The sequence below is a fragment of the Schistocerca nitens genome, chromosome 11 (genome assembly GCF_023898315.1).
Source record: "Schistocerca nitens isolate TAMUIC-IGC-003100 chromosome 11, iqSchNite1.1, whole genome shotgun sequence".
Taxonomy (NCBI): Eukaryota; Metazoa; Arthropoda; class Insecta; order Orthoptera; family Acrididae; genus Schistocerca; species Schistocerca nitens.
The window spans coordinates 196887994-196904346 of NC_064624.1; positions in this window are offsets into that span (position 1 = coordinate 196887994).

A 16353-nucleotide genomic window follows, 5' to 3' on the forward strand; every position below is an offset into this window, starting at 1 on the left:
TGTCTCATCCAGTCATCGAGGGTACACGAGTGGAAGTGTTTAAACTCACAAGAGTGTTCCTGGAGCCACTCTGTAGCAATTATGGACGTGTGGGGTGTCGCATTGTCCTCCTGGAATTGCCCAAGTCCTTTGGAACGCACAGTGGACACGAATGGATGCAGCTGATCAGACAGGATGCTTACGTGCGTGTCACCTGTCAGAGTCGTATCTAGACGTATCAGGGGTCCCATATCACTCCAACTACACACGTCCCCACACCATTACAGAGCCTCGACCAGCTTGAATAGTCCCCTACTAACATGCAGGGTCGATGGATTCGTGGATTCGTGAGGTTGTCTCTGTACCCGTACTCGTCCATCTGCTTGATACAATTTAAAACGAGACTCGTCCGACCAGGCAACATGTTCAGCAGTCCAATGTCGGTGTTGGGCCCAGACGAGGTGTAAAGCTCTGTGCCGTGCAGTCATCAATGGTACCCGAGTGGACCTTCACCTCGAAAACCCCATATCGATGATGTTTCGTTGAATGGTTCGCACGCTGTCACTTGTTGATGGGCCTGCATTGAAATGTGCGGCAGTTTGTGGAACGGTTTCACTTCCGTCACGTCGAACGCTTCTCTCCAGTCGCCGTTGGTCGCGTTCTTGCAGAATATTTGTCCGGCCGCAGCGATGTCGGAGATTTGATGTTGTACCGGATTCCTCATGTTCATGCTACACTCGTGATATGGTCGTACGGGAAAATCCCCACTTCATCACTACCTTGGAGATGCTGTGTCCCACCGCTCGTGTGCGGCTACAACACCAAGTTGAAACTCACTCATATCTTGATAACCTGCCACTGTAGCAGCAGTAACCGGCCTGACAACTGCATCAGACACTTGCTGTCTTACACAGTCGTTGCCGACTGCAGCACCGTATTCTGTTTGTTTACACGTCTCTGTATTTGAAAACGCATGCCTGTAGCAGTTTCCTTGGCGCTTCAGTGTATATTGATCGGCTTTTGTGCCAGTATCCACTAAAGGTTGAAGATGGATGTACGAAAAAAAAAAAAAAAAGGTTCGGCGTTGCATATTACACTCCTGGAAATGGAAAAAAGAACACATTGACACCGGTGTGTCAGACCCACCATACTTGCTCCGGACACTGCGAGAGGGCTGTACAAGCAATGATCACACGCACGGCACAGCGGACACACCAGGAACCGCGGTGTTGGCCGTCGAATGGCGCTAGCTGCGCAGCATTTGTGCACCGCCGCCGTCAGTGTCAGCCAGTTTGCCGTGGCATACGGAGCTCCATCGCAGTCTTTAACACTGGTAGCATGCCGCGACAGCGTGGACGTGAACCGTATGTGCAGTTGACGGACTTTGAGCGAGGGCGTATAGTGGGCATGCGGGAGGCCGGGTGGACGTACCGCCGAATTGCTCAACACGTGGGGCGTGAGGTCTCCACAGTACATCGATGTTGTCGCCAGTGGTCGGCGGAAGGTGCACGTGCCCGTCGACCTGGGACCGGACCGCAGCGACGCACGGATGCACGCCGAGACCGTAGGATCCTACGCAGTGCCGTAGGGGACCGCACCGCCACTTCCCAGCAAATTAGGGACACTGTTGCTCCTGGGGTATCGGCGAGGACCATTCGCAACCGTCTCCGTGAAGCTGGGCTACGGTCCCGCACACCGTTAGGCCGTCTTCCGCTCACGCCCCAACATCGTGCAGCCCGCCTCCAGTGGTGTCGCGACAGGCGTGAATGGAGGGACGAATGGAGACGTGTCGTCTTCAGCGATGAGAGTCGCTTCTGCCTTGGTGCCAATGATGGTCGTATGCGTGTTTGGCGCCGTGCAGGTGAGCGCCACAATCAGGACTGCATACGACCGAGGCACACAGGGCCAACACCCGGCATCACGGTGTGGGGAGCGATCTCCTACACTGGCCGTACACCACTGGTGATCGTCGAGGGGACACTGAATAGTGCACGGTACATCCAAACCGTCATCGAACCCATCGTTCTACCATTCCTAGACCGGCAAGGGAACTTGCTGTTCCAACAGGACAATGCACGTCCGCATGTATCCCGTGCCACCCAACGTGCTCTAGAAGGTGTAAGTCAACTACCCTGGCCAGCAAGATCTCCGGATCTGTCCCCCATTGAGCATGTTTGGGACTGGATGAAGCGTCGTCTCACGCGGTCTGCACGTCCAGCACGAACGCTGGTCCAACTGAGGCGCCAGATGGAAATGGCATGGCAAGCCGTTCCACAGGACTACATCCAGCATCTCTACGATCGTCTCCATGGGAGAATAGCAGCCTGCATTGCTGCGAAAGGTGGATATACACTGTACTAGTGCCGACATTGTGCATGCTCTGTTGCCTGTGTCTATGTGCCTGTGGTTCTGTCAGTGTGATCATGTGATGTATCTGACCCCAGGAATGTGTCAATAAAGTTTCCCCTTCCTGGGACAATGAATTCACGGTGTTCTTATTTCAATTTCCAGGAGTGTATGTAACGGAGTTGAAGCTCGCCACATTGAATGCTTACTCTGAAGTAGTGAATCCAGAGATTCCGTTTACAGTATTTGATTCACCTCTACTGTGTTCGAAACTGCAGTACTCTGGTGTTTCATTTACCCCACAGAGCGCATAGAAAGTGCACAGTGGTGAAGAAACTTGTTCCTCATAGCAAAACGTTCCGAAGTTCATTCTGAAGAAAATCGAAAAATTTCAAGTCCTTCCTTGACGCTGCTCCCCGTATATGAGGCCAGATCGTTTATGGAATCGGGGAGGATGGGGTTATTGGTTTAGCTACGGAGGACAATACGGCAAGTGGTGTCAAAACAAGTGAACACGGGTCCCTGCTAATCCGCAGATGCTCTATCGTTTCTGAGAAAACGACCACCAAAGTTACCAAGGTACTTTATCCGCCTTTTAGCGAGTAAAAGTGTTCATACGACGAGGTGGCAGATGTGATAACGGCTCGGCTTCACGCTTTTCCGCCCGAGTTCGAAACCTCATCATTATTTTTATCTTTGTATTTCATTTATCTGTCCATGTCCGTACAAGATTACTATACTAGTGTTTTCCATGTGTACAGCGCTGTCCTTATAATTGCGTAGGCTTCCGCGGCCAGAGTCAGTCAATGTAAAAGTTTTCTGGGTGTCGTGCCGCGTCATAATGTATGCTCGAGCAGTAGTACGAGGGCAGTTCAATAAGTAATGCAACGCATTTTTTTTCTCGGCCAATTTTGGTTGAAAAAACCGGAAATTTCTTGTGGAATATTTTCAAACATTCCCGCTTCGTCTCGTATAGTTTCATTGACTTCCGACAGGTGGCAGCGCTGTACGGAGCTGTTAAAATGGCGTCTGTAACGGATGTGCGTTGCAAACAACGGGCAGTGATCGGGTTTCTTTTGGCGGAAAACCAGGGCATCTCAGATATTCATAGGCGCTTGCAGAATGTCTACGGTGATCTGGCAGTGGACAAAAGCACGGTGAGTCGTTGAGCAAAACGTGTGTCATCATCGCCGCAAGGTCAAGCGAGACTGTCTGATCTCCCGCGTGCGGGCCGGCCGTGCACAGCTGTGACTCCTGCAATGGCGGAGCGTGCGAACACACTCGTTCGAGATGATCGACGGATCACCATCAAACAACTCAGTGCTCAACTTGACATCTCTGTTGGTAGTGCTGTCACAATTGTTCACCAGTTGGGATATTCAAAGGTTTGTTCCCGCTGGGTCCCTCGTTGTCTAACCGAACACCATAAAGAGCAAAGGAGAACCATCTGTGTGGAATTGCTTGCTCGTCATGTGGCTGAGGGTGACAATTTCTTGTCAAAGATTGTTACAGGCGATGAAACGTGGGTTCATCACTTCGAACCTGAAACAAAACGGCAATCAATGGAGTGGCGCCACACCCACTCCCCTACCGAGAAAAAGTTTAAAGCCATACCCTCAGCCGGTAAAGTCACGGTTACAGTCTTCTGGGACGCTGAAGGGGTTATTCTGTTCGATGTCCTTCCCCACGGTCAATCGATCAACTCTGAAGTGTATTGTGCTACTCTTCAGAAATTTAAGAAACGACTTCAGCGTGTTCGTAGGCACAAATATCTGAACAAACTTCTCCTTCTTCATGACAACGCAAGACCTCACACAAGTCTTCGCACCCGAGAGGAGCTCACAAAACTTCAGTGGACTGTTCTTCCTCGTGCACCCTACAGCCCCGATCTCGTACCGTCGGATTTCCATATGTTTGGCCCAATGAAGGACGCAATCCGTGGGACGCACTACGCAGATGATGAAGAAGTTATTGATGCAGTACGACGTTGGCTCCGACATCGACCAGTGGAATGGTACCGTGCAGGCATACAGGCCCTCATTTCAAGGTGGCGTAAGGCCGTAGCATTGAATGGAGATTACGTTGAAAAATAGTGTTGTGTAGCTAAAAGATTGGGGAATAACCTGGTGTATTTCAATGCTGAATAAAACAACCCCTGTTTCAGAAAAAAAATGTGTTGCATTACTTATTGAACTGCCCTCGTACTTTAAAAAATACCAGGAGGTACGGCACCCACAAAACTTTTATGTCGAACGCTGTCCTTATTTGTCGACTACCTATGTGTGATGGGTAAAAACAAACAATAAATGAATGGAAAAATTATTCGAAATTGTTCTCTTCTGTGGAATTTTTGTAGTGTATCTTGATTCACAATCTAGTGTATGCGCCAGTTTTCGGAAACGTGATGCGCCATGCATTATTTGCCGTGAAATTATTGTTAAGGTGTGGAGTCTTCGAAGTTTCTTTCCCGTGTGAGATTCGTACGAGGAAATGTCGATGTGGCATACCTGCCTTAGCGCGACGCTCGCGGTGTTGGGAATTTCTACTTTTCCGAATGTTTTTACGATCGGTATCACTCAAAGGAATGTAGCAGATCTCCCTGAAGAGTAAACATGCGAACAGGAATTAAGAAATGATATTAGGATGAAATACTGTAACCCCTGAAAAGACCATGCGCACATATCTTATACTCTAAAGTTCCGAAGAAACTGGTACTGGCATGCGAATTCAAATACAATGACATATAAACAAGCAGAATAACGCGCTACTGTCGGCAACAAGGGTCTCGCGCAGTTGTTAGATCTCTTATTGATGCTACAATGGCAGGTTTTCAAGATTCTACATCTACATCTACATCCATACTCCGCAAGCCACCTGACGGTGTGTAGCGGAGGGTACCTTGAGTACCTCTACCGGTTCTCCCTTCTATTCCAGTCTCGTATTGTTCGTGGAAAGGAGGATTGTCGGTATGCCTCTGTGTGGGCTCTAACCTCTCTGATTTTATCCTCACGGTCTCTTCGCGAGATATATACGTAGGAGCGCGCAATATACTGCTCGACTCCTCTGTGAAGGTATGTTCTCGAAACTTCAACAAAAGCCCGTACCGAGCTACTGAGCGTCTCTCCTGCAGAGTCTTCCACTGGAGTTTATCTATCATCTCCGTAACGCTTTCGCGACTACTAAATGATCCTGTAACGAAGCGCGCTGCTCTCCGTCGGATCTTCTCTATCTTTTCTATCGACCCTATCTGGTACGGATCCCACACTGTTGTTGTTGTTGTGGTCTTCAGTCCTGAGACTGGTTTGATGCAGCTCTCCATGCTACTCTATCCTGTGCAAGCTTCCTCATCCCCCAGTACCTACTGCAGCCTACATCCTTCTGAATCTGCTTAGTGTATTCATCTCTTGGTCTCCCCCTACGATTTTTACCCTCCACGCTGCCCTCCAATACTAAACTGGTGATCTCTTGATGCCTCAGAACATGTCCTACCAACCGATCCCTTCTTCTGGTCAAGTTGTGCCACAAACGTCTCTTCTCCCCAATCCTGTTCAATACCTCCTCATTAGTTATGTGATCTACCCATCTAATATTCAGCATTCTTCTGTAGCACCACATTTCGAAAGCTTCTATTCTCTTCTTGTCCAAACTATTTACCGTCCATGTTTCACTTCCATACATGGCTACACTCCATACAAATACTTTCAGAAATGACTTCCTGACACTTAAATCTATACTCGATGTTAACAAATTTCTCTTCTTCAGAAACGCTTTCCTTGCCATTGCCAGTCTACATTTTATATCCACCCTACTTCGACCATCATCAGTTATTTGGCTCCCCAAATAGAAAACTCCTTTACTACTTTAAGTGTCTCATTTCTTAATCTAATTCCCTCAGCATCACCCGAGCTAATTCGACTACATTCCATTATCCTCGTTTTGCTTTTGTTGATGTTCATCTTATATCCTCCCTTCAAGACAACATCCATTCCGTTCAACTGCTCTTCCAAGTCCTTTGCTGTCTCTGACAGAATTACAATGACATCGGCGAACCTCAAAATTTTTACTTCTTCTCCATGAATTTTTATACCTACACCGAATTTTTCTTTTGTTTCCTTTACTGCTTGCTCAATATACAGATTGAATAACATCGGGGAGAGGCTACAACCCTGTCTCACTCCGCTCCCAACCACTGCTTCCCTTTCATGCCCCTCGACTCTTATAACTGCCATCTGGTTTCTGTACAAATTGTAAATAGCCTGTCGCTCCCTGTATTTTACCCCTGCCACCTTTAGAATTTGAAAGAGAGTATTCCAGTCAACATTGTCAAAAGCTTTCTCTAAGTCTACAAATGCTAGAAACGTAGGTTTGCCTTTTCTTAATCTTTCTTCTAAGATAAGTCGTAAGGTCAGTATTGCCTCACGTGTTCCAGTATTTCTAGGGAATCCAAACTGATCTACCCCGAGGTCGGCTTCTACTAGTTTTTCCATTCGTCTGTAAAGAATTCGTGTTAGTATTTTGCAGCTGTGGCTTATTAAACTGATTGTTCGGTAATTCTCACATCTGTCAACACCTGCTTTCTTTGGGATTGGAATTATTACATTCTTCTTGAAGTCTGAGGGAATTTCGCCTGTCTCATACATCTTGCTCACCAGATGGTAGAGTTTTGTCAGGACTGGCTCTCCCAAGGCCGTCACACTGCTGAGCAGTATTCGAGCAGTGGGCGAACAAGCGTAATGTAACCTACTTCCTTTGTTTTCGGATTGCATTTCCTTAGGATTCTTCCAGTGAATCTCAGTCTGGCATCTGCTTTACCGACGATCAACTTTATATAGTCATTCCATTTTAAATCACTCCTAATGCCTACTCCCAGATAATTTATGCAATTAACTGCTTCCAGTTGCTGACCTGCTATATTGTCGCTAAATGATAAGGGATCTTTCTTTCTACGTATTCGCAGCACGTTACACTTGTCTACATTGAGATTCAATTGACATTCCCTGCACCGTGCGTCAATTCGCTGCAGATGCTCCTGCATTTCAGTACAATTTTCCATTGTTACAAGTGAGTTTGAACGTGGTGTTACAGTCGGCGCACGAGCGATCGGACACAGCATCTCCGAGGTAGCGATGAAGTGGGGATCTTCCCGTACCACCATTTCACGAGGGTACCGTGAATGTGAGGAATCCGGTAGAACATAAAATATCCGACATCGCTGCGGCCGGAGAGAGATCCTGCAAGAACGCCGACCAACGGCGACCGAAGAGAAGCGTCCGACGCGACATAAGTGAAACCCTTCCGGAAATTGCTGCAGATTTGAATGCTGGGCCATCAACAAGTGTAGCGTGCGAACTGTTTGACGGAACATCATCGATATGTGCTTTCGTAGCCGAGGGCCCCTTCGTGTGCCCTCGATGAGGGCGCGACGCAAAGCTGTACGCTTCGCCGGGCCCCATCATCGGCATAGGACTGTTGACGATTGGAATCATGTTGCCTGGTCGGACGAGTGTCGTTTCAAATTGCATCGAGCGGATGGACGTGTACGAATCCACGGACCCTGCATGTTAGCAGGGGATGTTCGAACTGCTCGAGGCTCACAAGGGGAGGCCGCCAATTGTGAAATTCAGATTCGATTCATACTGCGCATAATAAAAGCTCATGGCCAGAGCTGTAATGTGGCAAAGCACCAAGATGCACTTCTCAGCCGTTGTCGAGAAAATCGACAGTTAAAAGAAACCGTTGCGGAGAAATACTCTCTACGATGTATAATTTCCTGTAATGTCGTGGCGCAGCGGTAAGCACTTGGGTTCGTAATCCAAAGGTCGCCGGATCGAATCACGCTCCATGCAACTTATTTTTTTTTTTAGTATTTGTTTTTTGTAATTCAAATATATATATCATGGGGTCTCTAATTCGAACGTTTGACGTACACTATACGTATTCGTTTTGGAATATCGTTTCTACGTCTTCCGTTAACTACACGTGTAAACATTATGAAGACAATTAATAACATTTCTGAAATACAACTTTGTTTGCAGAAAACATAATCATGTTCGAAGTCGCCAGTTTTTCCACGACAAACGACTTTCAACAACTTATTATATGCATAATTGTTGCAACTGATTGCCGCGATATATATATATATATATATATATATATATTATTATATGCATAATTATATGCATAATTGTTGCAACTGATTGCCGCGATATATATATATATATATATATATATATATATATATATATATATATATATATATATAAAAATTTCGCGGCAATCAGTTGCAACAATTATGCATATAATAAGTTGTTGAAAGTCGTTTGTCGTGGAAAAACTGGCGACTTCGGACATGATTATGTTTTCTGCAAACAAAGTTGTATATATATATATATATATATATATATATATATATATATATATATATATATATTACAAATAACAAGTACTAAAAAAAAAGTTTGCGTGGCGCGAGATTCGATCCGGCGATCTTCGGATTACGCACCCGAGCGCTTACCGCTGCGCCACGACGCTGTAGGTACTTACAAATCGTAGAGAGTATTTCACCTCAACGGTTTCTTTTAACTGTCGATTTTCTCGACAACGGCTGAGAGGTGCATCTTGGTGCTTTGCCACATTACACCTCTGGCCGTGAGCTTTTATTATGCGCAATATGAATCGAATCTGAATTTCACAATTGGCGGCCTCCCCTTGTCAGTAATGTTGTGGGGCGTGTGCAGTTGGAGTGATTTGGGACCCCTGATACGTCTACATACCACTCTGACAGGTGAGACGTACGTAAGCATTCTGTCGCATCACCTACATCCATTCGTGTCCACTGTGCATCCTGACGGAGTTGGCAATTCTAGCACGACAATGCGGCACCGTACACGTCCAGAATTGCTACAGTGTGGCTCCAAGAGCACTCTTTTGAGTTTAAACATCATCGCTGGCCTCAAGCTCCGCAGACATGAACTTTATTCAGCATATCTGCGATGCCTTTGCAACGTGTTGTTCAGAAGAGATCTCCACCCCCTCGTACTCTTACGTGCTTTATGGACAGCCCTGCAGGATTCATGGAGTCACTTCGCTCCAGCACTACTTCAGACATTAGTGGAGTCCATGCCACGTCGTATTGCGACACTCCTGTGTGCTCGCGTGGGCCCTACGAGATAATTAGGCAGGTGTACCAGTCTCTTTGGCTCTTCAGTGTACGATAAGTAGTGAAACGTCCCCTTTTTAACAATTATACACGAGACTGTGCTTAAACTGACACACAATACTTTTAGCGCAACGCATTCTGACTTTCCTAAATCCCTACAAAAGAATGGCCCTGACTAACATTAACCTATACCTTTCACAAATCACTTACCTCACAAAAAATCTTCGCTACTCAAGCTGCTGCAATACAGCGTGCCAGCTAAATAAAAGATTCAAACTACTGAAGGCACTAACTACTGATAGGCATAGTTAGCAAATGAAAGATTTTAATAGAGAACAAACAATGTATTTACCTTAATAATGTTGAAAACTCATAATATACATAGCAGTTCATGACACCCAATTTTAAAAATTTCAAAACTCCGCCATCTCTCTCCCCACATCCACCACTGCTGGCGGCTCACCTCCAACTGCGCAACGCTACGCGCTGTTCACATCCAGCTGCCGCTGCCCAACACAACAATGGCAGACAACAATGCAAACTAGCCACAGACTGCACACAGCACAGCCAGTGATTTTCATGCAGAGCGCTACGTGGCGTTACCAATAAGAAAACATAAACAGCCTACTTACAGTACCACTGAGAAACATACTGACTAATAATAGGCGGTTGATAGCTCATAGACCAATCCCATTTCCCTGAATCATGGATCAACGTATTAATTGATTAAGCTGCTTGATTTTTGTAGAAATACTCTGTTAACATTGTAGTCTTTTTACGTCATTGTTGACTCTCTTAAGCATAGGATTGTTCTCCCCAATGTTATGTGTGAAGCTGACGCGGAAGTTTTTACTCTGTCTCTTGAAATATGTACTTCATTCTAAAACCGTTGTCTTGGAATATCACTTCATAGGAATAGTTTTATTCTCACCATCTCACTTTTTGTCATTACGCATTGCCACATGCAACAGTTCGAACATGTATTTAGAAACAAAAATGGTTCAAATGGCTCTGAGCACTATGGGACTCAACTGCTGAGGTCATTAGTCCCCTAGAACTTAGAACTACTTAAACCTAACTAACCTAAGGACATCACAAACAGCCATGCCCGAGGCAGGATTCGAACCTGCGACCGTAGCGGTCGCGCGGTTCCAGACTGCAGCGCCTTTAACCGCACGGCCACTTCGGCCGGCATTTAGAAACAGAAATCTAGGATAGCCGCTGCTATTTTACTGTTGTGCTTTCGAGAAATCTGCAGCAGTGTTGTCAAGACGCGAGGTAAGTGGAAATTTTGATTAGGGCCAGATAACTGTTTTGCTTCACTTGCATTGAGATCAGTTAAAGTTCAGTTCTAATTAGTTTTTGTTTATTCAAAGGTTAGCATACGAGTGTCAGTTGGATAACAGTTTGTGAATATATGGTTTTGGTAATACGTTGACTTTTATAGAGTGGGAGGTAAAGTTGGGGTAAATTTCAGACAGAAGCAAATATAGTAAAAGGTTACACTGTCTGTGTCATGCCATCGACGAAAATACATACACTACTGGCCATTAAAATTGCTACACCACGAAGACGACGTGCTACAGACCCGAAATTTAACCGACAGGAAGAAGATGCTCTGATATACAAATGATTAGCTCATCAGAGCATTCACACAAGGTTGGCGCCGGTGGCGACACCTACAACGTGCTGACATGAGGAAAGTTTCCAACCGATTTCTCATACACAAACAGCAGTTGACCGGCGTTGCCTGGTGAAACGTTGTTGTGATGCCTCGTGTAAGGAGGAGAAATGCGTACCATCACGTTTCCGACTTTGATAAAGGTCGGGTTGTAGCCAATCGCGATTGCCGTTTATCGTATCGCGACATTGGTGCTCGCGTTGGTCGAGATCCAATGACTGTTAGCAGAATATGGAATCGGTGGGTTCAGGAGGGTAATACGGAACGCCGTGGTGGATCCCAACGGCCTCGTATCACTAGCAGTCGAGATGACAGGCATCTTATCCGCACGGCTGTAACGGATCGTGCAGCCACGTCTCGATCCCTGAGGCAACAGATGGGGACGTTTGCAAGACAACGACCATCTGAACGAACAGTTCGACGACGTTTGCAGCAGCAAGGACTATCAGCTCGGAGACCGTGGCTGCGGTTACCCTTGACGCTGCATCACAGACAGGAGCGCCTGCGATGATGTACTCGACGACGAACCTGGGTGTGCCTATGGCAAAACGTGATTTTTTCGGATGAATCCAGGTTCTGCTTACAGCATTATGATGGTTTGGCGACATCGCGGTGAACGCACATTGGAAGCGTGTATTCGTCATCGCCATACTGGTTTATCACCCGGCGTGATGGTATGGGGTGTCACTGATTACACATCTCGGTCACCTCTTGTTCGCATTCACGGCACTTTGAACAGTGGACGTTACATTTCAGATGTGTTACGACCCGTGGCTCTACCCTCCATTCGATCCTTGCAAAACCCTACTTTTCAGCAGGATAATGCACGACCGCGTGTTGCAGGTCCTGTACGGGCTTTTCTGGATGCAGAATATGTTCGACTGCTGCCCTGGCCACCACATTCTCCAGATCTCTCACCAACTGAAAACGTCTGGTCAATGGTGGCCGAGCAACTGGCTCGTCACAATACGCCAGTCACTACTCTTGATGAACTGTGGTATCGTGTTGAAGCTGCACGGGCAGCTGTACCTGTACACGCCATCCGAGCTCTGTTTGACTCAATGCCCAGGCGTATCGAGGCCGTTATTACGGCCAGAGGTGGTTGTTCTGGGTACTGATTTATCAGGATCTATGCACCTAAATTGCGTGAAAATATAATGACATGTCAGTTCTATAATAATATGTCCAATGAATACCCGTTTATCATCTGCATTTCTTCTTGGAGTAGCAATTTTAATGGCCAGTAGGGTATTTCTGCTCTTATAGGCGAATTGTCCTACTGCAGAACACGAGTACGTATCGAAAATACTTGATGTGGTTGGCATTGTGCACCTAATTGTGTAGAGTAAATGAACAATTAAAAGTGAAATGACGAAAAGCAGCTTCAAATGTCCAACTGCCATACAAATGAGTTAATGCACTATATATTTGACGTTAAGCATCTACAACCCTTATGGTTGAAGATGCAAAACACTAATAATGTTGGTTTTATGTATTACTCGCCCATAGACTAATGAGAAAATTACAACCATAACTGGTTAGTACCTGATAAAGTGTCTTCCTTTCTTTAAAATCAGTACCGCCATTATAGTCCAGTCAAATAGCAGATATACCTTGTCAAAGGTGGGGTAGAAGAGTTTATTTTTTCAATTCCTTCATATGGTTGGAAAGATTAGAAAACCGAGTTTTGCCAGCATAATTTCGCTTGGGAAAACTTTCTGCAGTCAAAAAACTTCGAAAATTTCGGCCTTTTTTCAGTTTCTTTAAAATATCTCAGTTTTTTTGCTCCTATAGCTTTAACGTCTATCTTCTTTTTTAAAGAGCACAAAATTCTCTACAAATTTGATTCTTGCCATTTTTCTGTACTCCCAATATCTAAGGCGTTACAGCGCCTGAAAATATACCAATTTTTAAATTTTGAGCATAGTGGCAAGATACCTTATTTTTGAACACAATTTTTTTCAGTTTCTGTTTGTGTAGTATAAATACATTATACATCATGTTATATGTTGGAATTTACCACCTCACTTTCAGGTATTCAATTTCTCTGTATGCAACATGAGGATTGCTGGGCACCCAACTATTGTGATTCTTACATCACTACCTGAAGTCCACTATGGGCCACCTCAGCCCTGGTATTTGTAAAACTATAAATATTCTGGCAGAGACAGCAAAGGACTTGGAAGAGCGGTTGAACGGAATGGATGTTGTCTTGAAGGGAGAATATAAAATGAACATCAACAAAAGCAAAACGAGGATAATGGAATGTAGTCGAATTAAGTCGGGTGATGTTGAGGATATTAGATTAGGAAATGGGACACTTAAAGCAGTAAAGGAGTTTTTATATTTGGGGAGCAAAATAACTGATGATGGTCAAAGTAGAGAGGATATAAAATGTAGACTGGCAATGGCAAGGAAAGCGTTTCTGAAGAAGAGAAATTTGTTAACATCGAGTATAGATTTAAGTGTCAGGAAGTCTTTTCTGAAAGTATTTGTATGGAGTATAGCCATTTATGGAAGTGAAACATGGACGATAAATAGTTTAGACAAGAAGAGAATAGAAGCTTTCGAAATGTGGTGCTACAGAAGAATGCTGAAGATTAGATGGGTAGATCACATAACTAATGAGGAGGTACTGAATAGGATTGGGGAGAAGAGGAGTTTGTGGCACAACTTGACCAAAAGAAGGGATCGGTTGGTAGGACATGTTCTGAGGCATCAAGGGATCACCAATTTAGTCTTGGAGGGCAGCGTGGAGGGTAAAAATCGTAGGGGGAGACCAAGAGATGCATACATTAAGCAGATTCAGAAGGATGTAGGTTGCAGTAGGTACTGGGAGATGAAGAAGCTTGCACAGGATAGAGTAGCATGGAGAGCTGCATCAAACCAGTCTCAGGACTGAAGACAAGAACAACAACAACAAATATAGAAATACATCATTAAGAGACTTAGACACACACACACACACACGCAAAATAAATTTCTCAGGAAACTGAACTATGATTAGCTGCAATAGGCAACCTAATTAGGTAGGTAATTATTCTTGTGTATAAAAGCCACACAGTTGACATTAAAAATAAGTAGCTTTATTACAATTAAAATGCATTGTCAGTTACTAAAAAATTGTTGACAGTTCTGGGTGTGTAATACTTGCAATATCGCACTTAAGCGCACTTGAGACAGATATGAGCATCACTTCCAAAGTTTTGATGGGCCAGGTTCCTCAGTGTCACCAGAAATACCTTGAGTTACGGATTCAGGGTCTGTACATAGAGTTGATCCCAGATTGACCTCTTCTTTAAACAGCGAGTCAGCCTCAGCAAGTTCGTTGGTTTCGTCAGCGGTTTCCTCAACATCCTCCATAACATCTTCTTCACTGTCTTCATATAAAAATTTTGGCACGGTTTCGCAGTTGACCCCAATACATTTCTTGCAAATTGAAGAACATTTCGAACCCGCTTTTCTGCAGGAGCACGCTCCGCCACAGTTCAGCTTGCATGAGCATGAAACAATGTGAAGAAGTGCTTGAGGTGCTGGATCTTGGCTCATTATAACGGGTACTGGACCGTGGTCACCGTGATTCCAGCCCCATTTCTCAGGAGGTTTCCAGTTTCCCATCCAACTCTGGACTTGTTGGTAAGTCCGCAACGAATGATGATGTGCAGCACCTTGTGTAGGTGGCAACCGTGCAAGATTCAGTTTGCTTTTTGCGGCAGACTTGGCGAATAGCTGGTACCGCAAATGGTCTAGTGTGTGGGAACTGCTGACACCTCCACAATAGTAACCTGTTCTCCTGCTGTTATTATTTCTTCACGGGTAGCATGTGGTTTATTGAACGTGCAAAGCGCTGAGGTTAGGTGTTCATTTTTCGCAGCAATATTGCAGCACTTAATTTTTTCTTGACCAAAAAAAGCGGATGTTGTATCACATCCGCTAAAGGCGTGAGTGATCAGAATATATTCACTGTCAAACTTGTAAGATGCAGTGGAAAACCACTTGTCTTCTGCATTTCCTCTTCCTGCCTTTAAGAAAAATAAGTTTTCAATGCCTTGCCCCAAACCGGTCATGAGCACAAACAGGTCATCTTCTCCTACAGTTAAAACACTTCCAAAATCTTTGGTTCTTGAAATGGCAGATGTTACAATTATAACGTCAGCATCTTCTTGTGCCTGGTGCACTTCAATGCTACACTCCAGAAATTCCTTTTTAAGAAGTGTGATCAAACGCATCTTGTTTCGTTCGTTGTACAAGAACTTTGTAGTGGTTAATAAAAAAAAAATGGAAAGAAGAGAGACCGTGAAAGAGGGAAAGAATGAAAAGCTAATCGGACTTCGTATTACAGAAAATCTATTGTTGGGGTGGTCCTTGTGGCGTTTTTGAGCAAAAGTTAAACCAATTTCCACTACAAAATTTTTTGAAAAAGAACAGAGAACAACAAAATGTAACTGACAGGGGGAAATGGCGTAGCTTTGAGTTCATTCTTTACCAGGTTAACTTGTCTTCTTTCGGGCGGCGTCCAGGTCTTCAAAAATCTCCATTTTGCGTGAAAAGTCTGCTCCGAAATCTTGCAATCGTCCAGGAATTTCTAATGTATACAAAACCGTCTTGATCTTAAATACAATTTATTTTAGTTGCTTCTCTCCATCCTCCGAATTTCATAATAACTTCCACAATGTCTACACATTACAATCAGACTAGCTATTAAGTTTTTTACGTCAGCATCAGATCACGTCTGCCTTAAGCTTCGGCTAACAAGAGACAATTGAAAACGGATAGAAAACAAAAAAGGTTACAATTTTGGTATTTTCTCTGCCGTCGAGCGCTCATACCGCTGCGACGGGATATTTTTATCTGAGGGAACGAGTGTAGCGCGGCGAAATTCAAAGTCCCGCTACAACTTGTCCTGAGGAACTTGGTTCACCATCTCTGATTCAACCACAACGTCAACCGAAGAATGTTGTTTGGACCTACGAATCCTCTCAGCACTCTTTGTGCTACATTTGTCTCCCTCACATGGATACCCGTGAAATACAACAGCAAATTGAGATCTAAAATGACGTTGCAGGTAAGAAACATAGCTTTGGGCTATTGACTTGAAGCAAACGTTTCGAGTCCAAGTCACTTTGTGGATAAGGTACCCTCCATCAATGACAAAAAATTTACTCGGTCCACCTGACTTCACGCCTTC